This window comes from Bidens hawaiensis, unplaced genomic scaffold (genome assembly GCF_021521415.1).
Source record: "Bidens hawaiensis isolate Kalapana, Puna unplaced genomic scaffold, B.hawaiensis_p1.1 tig00099819_1, whole genome shotgun sequence".
Classification (NCBI taxonomy): Eukaryota; Viridiplantae; Streptophyta; class Magnoliopsida; order Asterales; family Asteraceae; genus Bidens; species Bidens hawaiensis.
In genome coordinates this window covers 1-16,533 of record NW_027506824.1, presented here as the reverse complement: position 1 = coordinate 16,533, position 16,533 = coordinate 1, and the positions used below count along the sequence as shown (strand labels likewise).

The following is a 16,533-nucleotide window of genomic DNA, read 5'->3' as shown; positions in this document are numbered from 1 at the left end:
CTTGAATACGTGACAAACTGGAAGTACATGCTTGTTAAGGTCAAACATTATACCAAACATCACAAATAAAAAAACACATCTACTACAATCTTATTTCCAATTGCAATCATCGTTTGACCATTCTGAGGATGAGTCATGCTCACCTTCATACGGATCACAGTACCACTCAAGTTGCTCTAATTCAGGAGAATCATAATCCCAAGTCTTTTTCAACACCTCAAGGTCGTAGTCTTTGTATGTGTCACCCTACAAATCTTCTGGATCCCAGTTGCAACCTCTTGTGTTTCTTCAACGGTTTCTTGGGTTACATCAAATATTCTATTAATGCCTCTTTATCAACATCAATTTATTTGTCAACCTCAACATATTTAGCGTGCTTGGCTATCAAAATGACAAAATTATATTAAAAACTTGGATCAAATTTGCAAAAACAAGATAATTGCAAAAACAATAGGTTCATACAACAAACAACCACCAACGCTACTGCTTAGAACAACAGTGCTACTTAGAAGTTGAGTACATAAACAACAAACAACAACCAATTTATTTCTAAATATATCTTCCATTTAGTGGCTTCATAAGCTTTCTTTTTGGTAAATTCTTCTTTCTTGTTAATTGTCCTAGTCAAAGTAGGAATTACCTTTTCACATCTTCGGCAATTTGAGGTTTCAGCCCACCAAATCCAACCACAACTCCCCTTCTACAATCAAATATAGATAATCAAAAACTTAAATAAGTTTACAGAACATACAAGCCACATTAACCTAATTGACCAAAATAACCAAATCGAACTAACATAGTCAAACAAATTTGCATCGTTAACAGTAATTATTCCCTATTTTTTGTTTATTGCAACACTTACACGACACAAGAACCGACAACCAGGGTTAGCTTGAGTCTTCAAAAATCGATAGCATGTAGTAGCACCAGGTGAGCAGATGACATCTGACACATCATACTTGGAGTAAGATTGGGACGATGAAGAAGGCGGACAGTATTTTCAGTTAACGACCAACATATGAAGACGGGGATAGGTTTTCATTTCAGCGACCGGGGGTATTTTAGTAATTGCACATTATTTTTAACGGCTTCACTTGACGGATAACCCAATTGCGATAAAAAAGACCAAAACGAGGACCATAACTGCAAAAAAACCACCATGGGGTTCAAAGCTGCGTTTTAGATTCCCCCACAGGGACCAAAAGTACAATTGAGCCTCAAAATGATGAGAAGATCTAATATCTGGTCAATAACTTTGAGCAAAAACCAAACTCTAAAAGCCTAGATACGATTTAGCTAGACTTATGTCGATACACTATATAGGAACATTTCAAAAATTATATTATCGAGTATTATACTTAATAATGCAGCAAGAAGTTTAAAAGAAATTGTCATAGTTTAATCACAATTTCTTTAGAAAAATATCATGTAAATTAAGAATTTTAATTATTAATATGAAAAAAAAAATCCAATTTGAACAAGTTGTGTTCATCTCAACCTGTGAAATAAAAATGTTTAGTTTGAGTTTATGTGTGCAACACAATTTTGGATGTTCCATGTAAATTTCCTAGTTCATGTTGGTCTTGACCCATCAACCTACGAACACGACCCGTTTAATATCCATCGGCCACTAGCCTTATATATACCAACTAAAAGTTTTATTTCTTCATTAATTGTTTAGATCTTAATCCATAAATACTTGCCATAACCCATTTGCTTACCATCAAAAATGATTTTAATTTTATATAAAAGACAATTAGCTCCACTAATCTTATTATTGTATTACCAATTAAACTATTGAATAAGAATTAACTTCCCATAAATACTTTCCTTAGATAATAAACAACATTAGTTTCCTTTTAAAAAAAGATAAACAACATAACTCACACATCTACTAATCCTACTCTTAAATCTACACAACTACAAAGCTCGGAATCTCGACCTCATTGGTTGGGACACCTCTCTCTATGCACCACATTGATACCACCAGGATAGAAGCCCTTTTGATCAGTGGTAGATCTAGGACTTTTCGTCAGTGGAGGGAAAAACAGGGAGAACTCAAAAAGTGTAAATAATCGACCAATCAAAATGGTTAAAATGGGCCGCTCAAAATGAGCCAAAATAACAATAATTTATTCGGTTAACTATGTATAATTAACGGAAATATAGAATGATAAACCATTGCATCTGATACACACACACTCTCTCTCTCTCTCTCTCACACACACACACACACACACATATATATATATTATATGTCTCTGTGTGTGTAAAACGAACAACCTAAAACAATGGACATCATGTATTACGAATATTCGAAGAAGAAAAAAACTAGTAGCGAATACCATCGGTAAATTTATATAAATCAATTATATTGAAGGAAAATCATTCGTATATAGATAATCAATGGATTAAAGTTTATGTTTTGTGGGGTTTTAAGTGGCTTTTGTGAGTTTTTAAGGGGGTATGTGTGAATTTATTTTGTGGCACTTATGGATTGATCAACATATTTAAGCTTGTTAGAGTTGGTTGAGTGGGGGTCTATACCCCCCCCCCCCCCCACCCCAAGTATACTGCCTTGGGTATTAAACACGCATTATAGTTAAGCACTTTCCTTTGTTCATATGCATCGAGAATCATATAAAGCATACTGCACAGAAGATTTTACAAACACAACTCATAAAAGATAGGGAAATATACCATTGTGCCCAAAATTATGCAATCCGCTAAATATTTTTTAAAAGTTCCTACGAAACTTGCCATGTGCCTAAATTCTTCCTTAGATACATTGTTATATGAAGTTAGCCTATTCAAAAACGGGTCATTTTATGTAGTGTGACCGATCATATGAATCATGTCTCTCTTTGAATCTTTCACGATCTCTCACATGATATTTCTTTTTTTTTTTAACAAACTCATCAACCGTCTCTTTTAGTTTCAACTTTAGTTTTCTATAGCATTTTAACAATCGCCTGTCAATCTCAGAGTGGAGTCAATTTCTTGCAAGCACCACAGGGAAAATAATATCTGTGTTCCTGAACAACAATAAAATAAAACATCATTAACTTAGGCGATAGATCAAACACTACAACAATGAATTTGAAACCATGGCACACTTACATGAATCCTAGAGACACTACTCCGTTTCCTCTTAATATTCCACCATCCATTGAAACTGCACCATCTTTTATGCAAGAAATTGCACGTTTCATGTCATCTCTGGTCTTGTAAACTTGTGTTTCACCAAAAAGACGATAAAATAAAGTCTCTCGAAGACCACAACCAGAATCTGTTTTATTGTCCAAGTGATCAGCATCTATATTGATCATATTTATAGCATACCCCAAAAAGCCTGCTGATCGGGATCCATCAGGAAGTGTAGGATCAGGAAACAAAAGCTTTCCCTTTAAATCTTTCCTCACCTCACATGCCCTGTCAAAGTACAACTATGAAACACATATATTATATTTATTAAAAACAAATGGGATTTTGTTAAAGGGAACCTTATGTCTTCAATGCATAGAACAAGATATCGATCATTTATCGTTTGTCCAAGTTCTCTTGAAAACATGTGAAATGCAGAATCAGGATTCAACTTCCCGTTCTTATCATAACTCTCAAGTAAACGTACGTCCTCATAATGTCTGCATACCACTGCAAGCATTTGATGGCCAAGATACTCAGCAAATAGCCTGACAGAGGACAAGACATTAATATCATTACTATGTGATATTTAATAATCAGAATCACATAAATGGATTCAAACCGACCTGCTAAGCTCAAAAGTGGCAGCTGTTCCCAGAAGTGCAACAATGCTAATAGTATTTGCCATCAATCAGTGTCGATCTTGGTCTCACATTGAATTCAAGTTTTTCATGACTAGAGAACCAGCACAATCAGACTTACATTCAACCCACGCTATTATTTTATCATTACCAAATGAATCATGTGTGCCAACATTAAGAAACTGGTCTTGATACCTGGATAATGAGATTAACATTACAACACCTCTCAGTTATATTCAATTTTACAATTATAATTAGATAAGGACAATAGGTAACCTGCACATTCTGATAGTTTGAACTCAATTACTTTCAGCTCCTCTTAAAGCCTTTTGATTTCCCGTTCATAAATGTCGACCTCGGGGTCCTGACAATAAATGGATAAAATGGTGTCAGTAAATATTATTCATCAATGGTAGACAACTTTAAATAACATGATACTGGACCTTTAGAGGCTCCATCTCTGAAGGAAGCTCAACGAAAACCTATGTAAGAAACAAGAATCACAAATAACAAATTAACATTTAATCCTTAACTCTTAACAAAGCACAAACTAATATTTAATCAAAATGGGAATAACTTCAACCTTATGGGTCAACCGTAACTCAGGGCAACGAGAATGAGCTGCCACAAAAGTAAACTCCCCTCTCACTAACGGAACAGGAACCGCATGGACTATGCATCGGCCTTCACGACACACATATTTGGCAACTTCATCAATATCCATAAATTGTGATCTAATCTCAAGAGTATGTGACTGCCCAATCTTAGCATCAACATGATAATTTACATCCACATCACCATTGGAATCCACAATTTCAAACACCAGGTGTTCAAGTTGGGAACCAACAAAACATCTTTCAGGCAATTACAATTATTGATATAACTGACTTAAGTTTGATACATCCATACAGGCACACTTCTTGTGTGATAGATATATAATCAGGTTAGAAGATTTTAGACCTTTGATGAAATCCTCAGCTTTTTGGATATGACATTCCTGGCCACCAGCCAAGGTTTCAAAAGTCGTTAGGCGGATCCTAGGCGGCCGACTGGCGAGTTGGTTGTACTCGGAGTACTCGGGCAGTACTCGGAGAGTACTCGGACATGGTAAATAAAAAGAAAATTAATTTTTGGATATTATATATATGTCAAATATCATAAATTTACAAATGTTTATAATAAAATAAGTAAAGATCAATATAAATATGAGAAATACATTTTTAAAAAATAAATAATCCTAAAAATTGTTAGTCGATCGTTAAGTAAAAAAAATTATGTTTATTCTTTAGTATTAAAGATATACGAGTTGTACTTTATTTTTAAGCCAAAATCGGTTCAAGTTCACCGACTCGATGCAATTCTGACTGAGGTTGACCACATTTAATCAGTTCTTAGAAACTAGGCGGAATTAAAGAAACTAGCCTCGGCAACATACCTTGTAGTGAGTACTCGGTGAGTGCTTAGCCTTGGAAACCTACTTTTACAACATTGCCACCTGCTATTCCTTCCTTTGATGAAAATTTAAGTGATACTGTGTACGAAAGGTTAAAAGATTTTTAAAAAGATATCCATGATAATATAATATAAAAACAAACGTTATTAAAGTATAACCATTTCTTGTATAATACCAGTTCTTCCATGACAGCCTTCAGTAACCTTTAAAAAACCACAAAAATTAACGCATCCACAAGCATCTACCTTCTTAATTGAAAAGAGTCCATCAAACAAAATCCGTCCACAATAAAAAAACTCCACCTTTGTGTCTTCTTGTACAAGATTCCTATATGCATCATAGAACTGTTACAGGATATTAAAAAATATATCAGCTAGTAAATAAAATTCTTCATAAGCCCAAACACTTGAAACCACACACAATATATATAATATGAAAATTATAAATTGTACTATGAAAATGAAATAGAGCATGTACCTCCAAATTCAACTCTTTAATAACATTTCCTGGAATCAGCAGCTTCTCAAAATTTTCTGGTTGGCCTGTTAAGCCTAGTACGCATCCCGAAAGAAATAGAGCAACAAGGAATATAACAAAAGATAAGTTTTAACTTTTGATGTCTAAAAGGTACCAACCAGAAATCCAACAAATTTATAATTATGTAATGGAGTAAATGGCAGGCATACACACAACTTTGATCGGTATATCTAAGTGCGTGTCAGAAATAACACTATAGTGGCATCATAATTTGGTCGAATGTTGTCCAAATTAAAGTATTAAATCACCAAATCCTACTAGAAAAGCGTTGTTTTCCAAGATACCTTATTAATGGCATATAAATATATGTAGGTAAACCATACCTCGATTCAAAGGCTTAACTTATCCGTTGATATAGATAGGCTGCAATCATATCTAAGATCCATAGTAGCTTTTGGGCAGTTGATCTACATCGATACATCTGGAAGTTCCAAGAACGGAATTTGATTATCGTATTTATCAAACATTTGTATGTAAAAGAACATGGGACTAATCGTTGTATTTACTATACGATGATCGATGATCAATGAAGGAAACACTAATTAAAGGGTTAAACACATGGCAATTCACAAAAAAACCCTCTAATATTAGTAACAAGTATAAGTGATTTTCTCTTTCCTCTCTCAAGATTACTCTCCAATTACAAGATATGACATGAAAGTATCTATTTATACTAATATTTATGGACCGTATATAAGCTTATACGCGCGTTAACCAAACTTATACGCTCCTTACAATATATCTAACAATATTAGATCCTTTAACCAATCCAAGACCTAGTGATAGACAAAAATGCTCTAACAGTCTCCCCGTTGGATATTGCTTGGTCTTGGTGTCTAAGCAGTAGACATTTATACTCCAACAGCCTCCCCCTCGGATATTGCTTAGACAAACAAACTCGATCTTCAAGTCATATCCCCCTATCGTCTTGATAAACTAACACACTCCTCCTTAAGCTTTCATAATCGACATGTATAACTGTTGAAGTTTCTGAACTTTCGGATTTGAGGTATATGTCTTTTTCAACATCAACTTGATCAGATGAGTCTTTTTTCTTAACGATCCAATATTATAACTTTAATGTGGATCTTTTCGCATAAAATTTCAACTTTTCAAACTTTTTTCATTACAATCTTTCAAATCAACAACCTCAACATTTGGCTTCCTCGAAACATCTTTAACGGTGTCGTCTTTTCTTTTGAACGTTTGTTTCGGAGGACCCTTTGGAATATTTGATTGGACATTTGAGCTCGTATTTTTGGATTTTGAATTTTGAAATTTTTGTTTTTCTGTTTTCAAAACATCTTTGTTGCCCACATCTGATTTTGGAATGTACGCAAACTTAGAACTATTCTTGTACCAAGAAGATTTTTTAGTTCGTTTACGTTTGTCTTTTTGAACAAAGAAATACTTATTGAGTTGATTTAGGTATTGGATTTCTTTCTTGCTATCAGATGTCGTACCATGAACGAATGAAACCTTATTAACTTGCTCACGCTTAACAGTTTGTAATTCCTGTTTAAGTTTAGCATTTTCGGTAATGAATCTGTTTATTGTTTTCTCAGTTTGATCAACCTTAGCCAAAAGTGCCTTTTCGCATTTTTGAAGTTGATCATAAGTTTCCTTAAATCGATTAAGCTCATCTAGTAACGAGTCAGTGTGAGTTTTTAACCTTTTGTACTCTTCACATTGTGCACAAGATTTAGCTTCCTCGGCTTTCTTGTTGGTCCCGAATAACTCTCACTACACAACTGTCGCAACCCACACTGTGAGGTATTGACAAGACAGGTTAACGACTTGCTAATTTGTGTAAGAATAATATCGTGTTAACGGCGGTATCACTAACACAATATATATTGCTTGGAAATACTAATGTAAACAAACACATAATATTACTCAAAAGATTTCCATTTATAGGAATATTAATACAAACGGGAATCAATCAGGGTTACAGAAAGGGAATGTTTTTGTCAGTACGTATTAAAGAACTGTCGTCAATATCAAAGTCAGGATTAATATCGGCTGTCTCAATCGTATCTCTCGTCTCACGTCTCTTTTTAGGCATGCTCTAATTATTCTATTTATAGGCCTACCTGACAGCTGTCATTCCATCTAGAAACCATAATTAATGATACATATTCAGTAAATCAAATTACAAAAGATTCTAAGTGTAAAACAAGTCTTCGGGTAAGCTTTGCAGCTTTTGTCTTCTTAGAGCAGACCTGGTAACCAAAGCATGCTGGGGAACAGTTCTCCGGGTAGACTTTACATAGAATATTTTCATGGAAAATATTCACCTAGCAGACTTCAATCTTCTTGACCATAACAAACTTTGCCCGATATGATCCTACGAGCAAACTTGTTCTTCAGAGATCCCTTCAACTCATTTTAATGAATAACTTATTGAGCAAACACAAGTGTGGTGGTAACACTGTAGACTTGTGCTAGTAGCACTGTAGCTTGCTCGGAGTTGAACCTTGCCTGACAAAGTCTTTAAGACAATTCCTTATCAACTTTCATTAAGCATACTCGGACCACTGTTTATTAAAGAATAACCCTGCTAGATCTTCCAAATAATTGGCTTCAAAAGCTTGGTATATCCAAGAGCGTGCTGGAAAGCAAACCTTGCTTGGCTTTGAAGAACAACCTTGCTAAACATAGTGAACCCTGCTCGGATTGACACTAAAGAAGACTTCAAGAAGATAACCTTGCTCGGAAGGCAAAATACCTTGCTAGGCTTAAGTGAAAGCTTGCTCGGAGGCCCAAGTGTGCCCGATGTCCATACTTAGCCATTTTCAGGGAGGTTGAGAAGATTCCAATCTCCCTTAAGCAATTTTCTCATCCCAACAATCTCCCATAGATTGGAACACCCTCATCTGTACCAAACACTTCTATGGTTACATATACTTAGTCCAAAATAAACATCAAAGTCAAAAGTCAAAAGTCAAAATTACATAGCATATAAATTATTACAAGTAGAAATTCTGTCCAGTGGACATTACAAAGCAAAACCTAAGCTAGAAATATATTCTTATATTCTGTAGCTTAAGGCTGCTTGTCTTCTTTCCAACTTGACACTTTCTGCTCTTTCCTTGAACATGAATAATCATTGATGATGAGGGTGGTTTTCAGGTAAATTCCACTCCATAATATCCCTTAAATCATCATCATGTTGGAAAGTTAAGTCCTCATCAGTTCTGATAATTCCCAAGGCTAGTCCTTCTGAATTTCTAAGAATGTAGGATTCATCTTCCTTTTTGTAGTCAATTCTAGCAACCCTACCAGTTCTCTGGACTTCGTAGTTCGGCCTTTTCATCCTCCTTCTTATACTGCTGCAAACCATCATGTTTTCCAGAGGATCTCTTTCCCTCACATGTGAAATATATCCAAACATAGCACTTTTATTATTCCTCATTCTCTTTGCTCTTCTATCCTTTTCATGCTCAGTCATCTTCCACTTCCTCTTCTTATTTAGCAAAGGGAATCCAGTGCTTGCTTCCTCTTTCAGGTATTTGGATAGCTCATTCGTTTGCCATCCTGCAAGCTTATTTCTGTCATGGTAATCATACAACTCTAGGCTTGCCATTTACTCCAGTTGTTCTCGCTTGAACTCAGCAAAATCATTTTTTAAAATGATTTCTCTCAAATATCCACTTTTCATTACAACCTTCAATGATTCAACTACAGAGTCATAAAAGAGTATTTTTGGTAGGTCCACATTAGTTGGTGGCCTTTTTTGTCGTTGTTGTGTGACTCCAGTTGCAGGAATTTATGGTCTCGAGGCTGAGGGCCTAGAGGGCATTGCCTTTCTGGGTTTAGTGGCGCCCAATGCCCCAAAATTCTTCTCATACATTGAAATTTTTATTATAACTGGCATAGCCCTCAACTCATCAATATTATCACTGACTACTTGAGCCAATTTTTCAATCATCATAAGCACCGTTTTATTTCCAAGCTGACCAGCTGGAACAAATCGAATTCCACTCGGTCCAGCTTCAAAATTTTGAGGATTCCTCTGTTCAGCCTTCAGTCTCTCCCAATCTTCCCTCTGTTCATAAAATAGTAGTTTCAATTGGGCTTTACCAAGGAGATCAAACTTTCTCTCATCCATTCCTTTGGTCATCATTAACTCTTTAAGGGTTCTGATTCTATTCTCATCCTCCTATGGATCTCTATGTTCAACTGGTTCAGGCTTTACATGTACAACAATAGGAATTTTTGCAGCCTTTGAAGATTGAGCCCTTTCTTGTTTATCCTTCTCTAACTCAGATTAAAATAGGGCTAACCTCTCACTTCTATTCATCCCTTCAATCAGGCCCTTTGGTTGGGTATTGGTGCAACATTACCTATTGATAAATCCCTAACTTTAGGTCTTTTTTAAATTTATTCAATTGTGAAATAAAATATCATGACGTATAAATTGACTTATTATACTCCTGAATATGAAACCAAGGATACTGACATCTTGGCAGCATTTCAAGTAACTCCTCAACCTGGAGTTCCGCCTGAAGAAGCAGGGGCCGCAGTAGCCGCCGAATCTTCTACCGGTACATGGACAACTGTATGGACCGATGGACTTACGAGCCTTGATCGTTACAGCTAATTCTATAATAACGATAAAGAATGTGAAAGAAATACTTAATTTAATCCTTACTTGATGTGTAATGTAACATAGTAATTATCTTTGTCAATTGGGAGAGATGGCTGAGTGGACGAAAGCGGCGGATTGCTAATCCGTTGTACGAGTTATTCGTACCGAGGGTTCGAATCCCTCTCTTTCCGTTGATGACTTTCTATTTTTTTCTATTTAAGTGAGTTAAGTGTGTGGAATAGCTAAAAGAAAATAAAAATATGAAGAATGCAACAAAGTAATATATTGGGAATAGATTGAACTAATAAATAATTTCTATTTTATATACAAAGTCAAATAGAAAAAGGAAAGACATGTGATAGCTCATAACAAGGTTTTTCCAGTTATAAAGAGTTATTATTGACGAGCTACAGCAATTGCGCCGATTAACGCAACTAAAAGATCACGTCGAGGTACTGCAGAAGAAAAAACTGCAAAATCCGATCCAATTTATCGTAATCGATTAGTTAACATGTTGGTTAACCGTATTCTGAAACACGAAAAAAAATCGTTGGCTTATCAAATTATCTATCGAGCCGTGAAAAAGATTCAACAAAAGACATAAACAAATCCACTATCTGTTTTACGTCAAGCAATACATGGAGTAACTCCGGGTATAGCAGTAAAAGCAAGACGTGTTGGTGGATCGACTCATCAAGTTCCCATTGAAATAGGATCCACACAAGGAGTTAATGGTATTTCATAACTAATTGATTGAGCAGCAGCCCGTAGACCACCTAAAAAAGAATATTTATTATTTGACCCATATCCTGACATAAGAATGCCGACAGGAGCAATACTTGAAATAGCAATCCATAAAAAAACACCAATACTGAGATCGGCTAGAACAAGGTGATAACCGAAAGGAATTACTAAATAACATAATGAAATTGATATGACTGCTATAGATGTTCATAAAAGGAAATCTTTCTGCGAACTTCTGTGTATTTCTACTTACTTATCGTGTCAATTAACAATTCTTGGCCATTGAGATTCGTGGTAATTCGGATTTATATTTAGGTATAGATATTATATTTCAGTGACAAAGAGTCTTAAGAGAATAAAAATACGTCTTTTTTTTCATTAGCCAACCAACTCGTAAAAAGGAGTTTTTTTATTTAATAAAACTATCTAGCAAAATAATTAGATAGAATACCTTCAACCTTGTCAACTGATAGTGAAAGAACAAAATCGGGGTACATACCAATGCCTATTACAGGTAGAAAAATGGAGATGGAAACAAATAACTCACGCGGTCCAGAATCCCTTAGTGTTCCTAGCTATCCACTCATTTTTATCAATCTACTTTCGGGGAATACATATGGTAATAGATAGTAAAATCTCATAAAGTTGATCTTTTGAACCCACTTCAAGTCATGATGACTAATCAATCAATCTTGGGGTAAAAAGTCTCTAATACTTATATTAACTTTTCTTAACTTTTGTACATAGGAAATGAGATTCAATCTTTTACTGCAAATTTATAAGCCGTTTCTTTCACTCATATAATAAATTGATGAAACAATAGCGAGCCCAATAGCGGCTTCAGCAGCTGCAATAGCTATAACAAAAATAGAAAAAATGGATCCTTTTAGTTGAAGACTATCAAAAAAATCAGAAAATGTTTTGCAAAATTGAGATTAACCGCATTTAATATAAGTTCAAGACACATAAGAGCCCTAACCATATTTCGACTTGTAATCAATCCATATAGACCAATAGAAAATAAATAAGCACTCAAAAAAAGTACCTGTTCGAGCATCATTAACCAACTCCTTATAAATCTCGATTCATTTCAATATGAACAACAATTTAACCAATTGGATTGACTAGAATATAACGAGTAATGCAACAAAGTAATATATTGGGAATAGATTGAACTAACAAATAATTTCTATTTTATATACAAAGTCAAATAGAAAAAAGGAAAGACATGTGATAGCTCATAACAAGGTTTTTCCAGTTATAAAGAGTTATTATTGACGAGCTACAACAATTGCGACGATTAACGCAACTAAAAGCATTGTTGAAATAAATTCATAACGGAAGAAGGATGTCCATGACGTGTACGTGTCGGATGAACCAAATCCTCGTTGAATTTGATTTTTCCATTAGAAGGGGCTCGCACACGTTCTGCAGTACCCCCTGTGAATACTCCGCTAGAATAGAACTCGTTTTACTGAAAAGCCTACTTAGACTCCTCCAATGGACCTGAAATTTTGTGTGTGACTTTTATATGTTATAAGAAACTTATCTGAATTTTTCCAGAATTTTTTCATGATGTTTAGCTATTTTTTCACCATTTTTAGCCAAAACCAAACATTAAATTCACCAAATATTCATCCTTTATCCAAAAATTACCAAAATTTCACAGATCTCATCTTTTCATGTGTAGATCATCTCTGTGAAATTTCATGACCCAACTCTAAGTCTATCACAATCTGTCCAAATCATATAAATCATACGAAAAACCGAACTACCTTGTGTTTCTAGCTTTAGATCGCCAAGATCTGCTTTCTAGCCTTTGCTAGCAACTAGATATAACACCTACAAGCACAATAACACCACACCAAGCAAGTTACACCCACAATCAAACCATTTCTTTCATGGTTCGGTTAAGACATCAAAACAAAGATTTTAACCGTAAAAATTCATTTTTGACTCTTTTAACTCTTTCTTGGACCAAGATCCCTTGTATAACTTGTATACATCACTTGATCATGCAAGAATCGGTCTCGGGTTTTCACCCATTTTCCACTTGAAACCTCATTTTCTCAAGATTATGGAGTTAAAACTATGAATCAACCATTAAAACCATGTTTATACCTTGTGAATCTTGTTAGAAATCAAAGGTTTTTGGTTGAATGTATGTAGGGTTGAGAGAATTTGGAGAGTTGAGATGTTAAAAAAAGAAAATGATATGTTAAAGTGTATCAAGTGGACCGATCGGTCCATGTTATGGTGTGGGGGTGGGGCCCACATCTCAAATCTTGGCCACACATTCGGATTGCGTAATCCGGATAATGTTGTGGATAATCTGGTCCGTTCGTTTTTCGGTTTAAACGTTTAATTCCGCTCAAAAACGAGGCAAAAACGGTCGTTTTTCGGGCTTAAAAATAAAATTTATATAAAACCGATTTAAAAACTTTAAAAACCATGACATTTATTTGACTTAACACATCATATTGTCGGTAATTGTGCATCTTTTTCGGCGTGATTCGATCGTCTCTTGCTTGGTTTGATATTAAAGGTTTCGTTTAACGTACCGACGTACCATTAAATCGAAATCCTTTTTCTGTGCTATAATTCACTTATCCCGAAGCTTTAATACTTCGTAAACCTTACTAAACATCATATATTTCGTCTATAATGTAATCCCCGATTCGTTCGGGTTTCAATAACCGTCCATCGGTTAATCGTAATTCCAATACGACTAGCTGTACATTCGAGTATAATTCGTACTGTGAATCTTATATACTCGTATAAACACATTATAATTCATATATTCAGTATTAAATAACACATAAATGGTATATTCCGGCTAGGGGTATACCTGAATTTGCCGGAATCGTTACATTCTCCCCCGTTACAAAAATTTCGTCCTCGAAATTTTACGCGTCAACTACTTCCTTTTGAGGAAATAGGTGGGGGTATTTCTTCCGAAATTCGTCCTTTCGTTCCCATGTATATTCTGGGCCTCGTTGCGAGTTCCATCTAACTTTGACCAACGAGATCTTATTGTGTCTAAGTTGCTTGATTTTCCCGTCCACTATTTCTATGGGGTCCTCTACGAAATTAAGCTTATCGTTTAATTGGACACCCTCTAGTGGTAACACCGATGTCTCATCCGACAGACACCTTTTCAAGTTCGACACGTGAAACACGTTGTGAACTGCACTTAATTCATCAGGCAGGTTCTATCGGTATGCTACAGGACCGATTTTTGCAGTAATGTCGAATGGTCCAATGTATCTAGGGGCTAACTTCCCCGCCTTTCCAAATCTGACTACTCCTTTCCAAGGTGATACTTTCAAATACACTTTATCACCTTTCTCAAATGATAACGGTTTTCTACGGGTATCGGCATAACTCTTCTGCCGATCCCGTGCGGCCTTCAGATTGTTCTTAATTTCAAGGATTTTGCTGGTCGTTTCCTGGACCAGATCTGATCTAATAACCTGTGTGTCGCCCACTTCAGTACAGCAGAGTGGTGATCGGCACTTCCGTCCATACAATGCTTCGTAAGGTGCTGCCTTTATACTGCTATGGTAACTGTTATTATAGGAAAATTCAACGAGTGGGAGATGTTGATCCCAATTTCCCTTAAAATCCAGTACGCATGCACGAAGCAAATCCTCCAGTGTTTGGATGGTCCTCTCAGACTGACCGTCGGTCTGAGGGTGGTAAGCTGTGCTTAGATCAATACGCGTTCCCAACGCTTCTTGTACAGCTTGCCAAAGATTGGAGGGTGAAATGGCTATTTCGATCGGAGATGATTGAGATGGGTATCCCATGACGAGACACAATTTCATTTATATAAATCTGCGCAAGTCTTTCGGTGTTATAATTATTTCTAATCGGAATAAAATGTGCCGACTTGGTTAGTCGATCCACGATTACCCAAATTGCATCGTGTCCACGGACGTCTTAGGGAGATGTGTCACAAAATCCATCGTGATTTGCTCCCATTTCCATTCGGGAATTTCCGGTTGTTGTAACATACCCGAGGGTTTCTAGTGCTCCGCCTTAACCCTCGCACACGTCGTACACTTGCCGACGTATGTGGCTATATCCTTTTTCATACCCGGCCACCAGTAGAATTCCTTCACATCCTTGAACATCTTATCCGATCCCGGATGTATGGAATATTTCGATTTATGCGCTTCGTCCATGATTAATTCTCGAAGGTCATGGAGGGTCGGGATCCAAATTCGATTTTTGAAATAGAGAATTTCGTCCACGCGCTGTTCGAAATTCTTCTCGTTACCGTAAAGTCCCTCTTTTTCCAATTGTTCCTCTTTCAACGCCTCGCGTTGAGCGACTCGAACCAGGTCCGAAAGGTCGACTGGACTATCATTTCCAGTGCTCGCACTCGCAATGGCTTAACCCGATCCTTCCTACTCAAGGCATCAGCTACGACGTTAGCCTTGCCGGGGGTGATAACGGATGTCACAGTCATAGTCGCTTAACAACTCGACCCATCTTCGTTGCCTCATATTCAGTTCTTTCTGATCGAATATGTGTTGCAAACTTTTATGATCGGTGAAGATGGTGCACTTTGTACCGTAGAGATAATGTCTCCAGATTTTAAGTGCGAAGATAACTGCTCCCAGTTCTAAGTCATGAGTAGTGTAATTTTTCTCGTGTATTTTTAACTGTCGAGAAGCATAGGCTATAACCTTATTATTTTGCATCAACACGCATCCTAACCCTCTCCGGGATGCGTTACAATACATGACAAAACCATCGTCTCCGTCGGGGAGACTTAAGATCGGCGCTTGGCACAATCTTTGTTTTAGCGTTTGAAACGCCGTTTCCTGCTCTTCACCCCATTCATACTTTTGATCCTTTTGGGTCAGAAGGGTTAAAGGTTGGGCGATGCTGGAAAAGTTCTCTATAAATCGACGATAATATCCAGCTAAGCCTAAGAATTGGCGGATTTCCTTTGGCGATTTAGGCGCTTGTCAATTCTTAACTGCTTCAACCTTACTTGGATCAACGTGTATTCCTTGATGGTTTATAACGTGACCAAGGAATTGCACTTCTTGTAAGCAGAAGTTACACTTGGAGAATTTTGCATACAACTTCTCCTGATTTAGAAGCTCTAAAATTATTCTTAAGTGTTGCTCGTGCTCTTCTTTACTCTTCGAGTATATCAAAATATCGTCAATAAACACGATGACGAATTTATCGAGGTAGGGTTTACAGACTCGATTCATGAGATCCATGAACACTGCTGGCGCATTTGTTAGCCCAAAAGGCATAACTAAGAACTCGTAATGGCCGTAGCGAGTCCGGAATGCGGTTTTTGGGATATCCTCCTCCTGAATTATAACCTGATGGTATCCCGATCTATGATCAATTTTGAGAAGTAGCTCGCACCTTGCAGTTGGTCGAACAGGTCATCA

General features: G+C 36.3%; 1 non-coding gene and 2 pseudogenes across 1 annotated transcript; 1 reads left to right on the top strand and 2 right to left on the bottom strand.

Annotated features, from left to right (window-relative positions):
- Nucleotides 1–640: 640 nt before the first annotated feature.
- Nucleotides 641–3,832, bottom strand: LOC143618596 (protein DEFECTIVE IN MERISTEM SILENCING 3-like; annotated as a pseudogene).
- A 375-nt stretch (nt 3,833–4,207) lies between these two features.
- On the bottom strand, nt 4,208–6,260 carry LOC143618595 (structural maintenance of chromosomes flexible hinge domain-containing protein GMI1-like; annotated as a pseudogene).
- Nucleotides 6,261–10,469: 4,209 nt separating this feature from the next.
- Nucleotides 10,470–10,557, top strand: TRNAS-GCU (transfer RNA serine (anticodon GCU)). The gene has a single exon. It is a non-coding gene; the product is annotated as a tRNA-Ser (tRNA).
- Nucleotides 10,558–16,533: the final 5,976 nt, after the last annotated feature.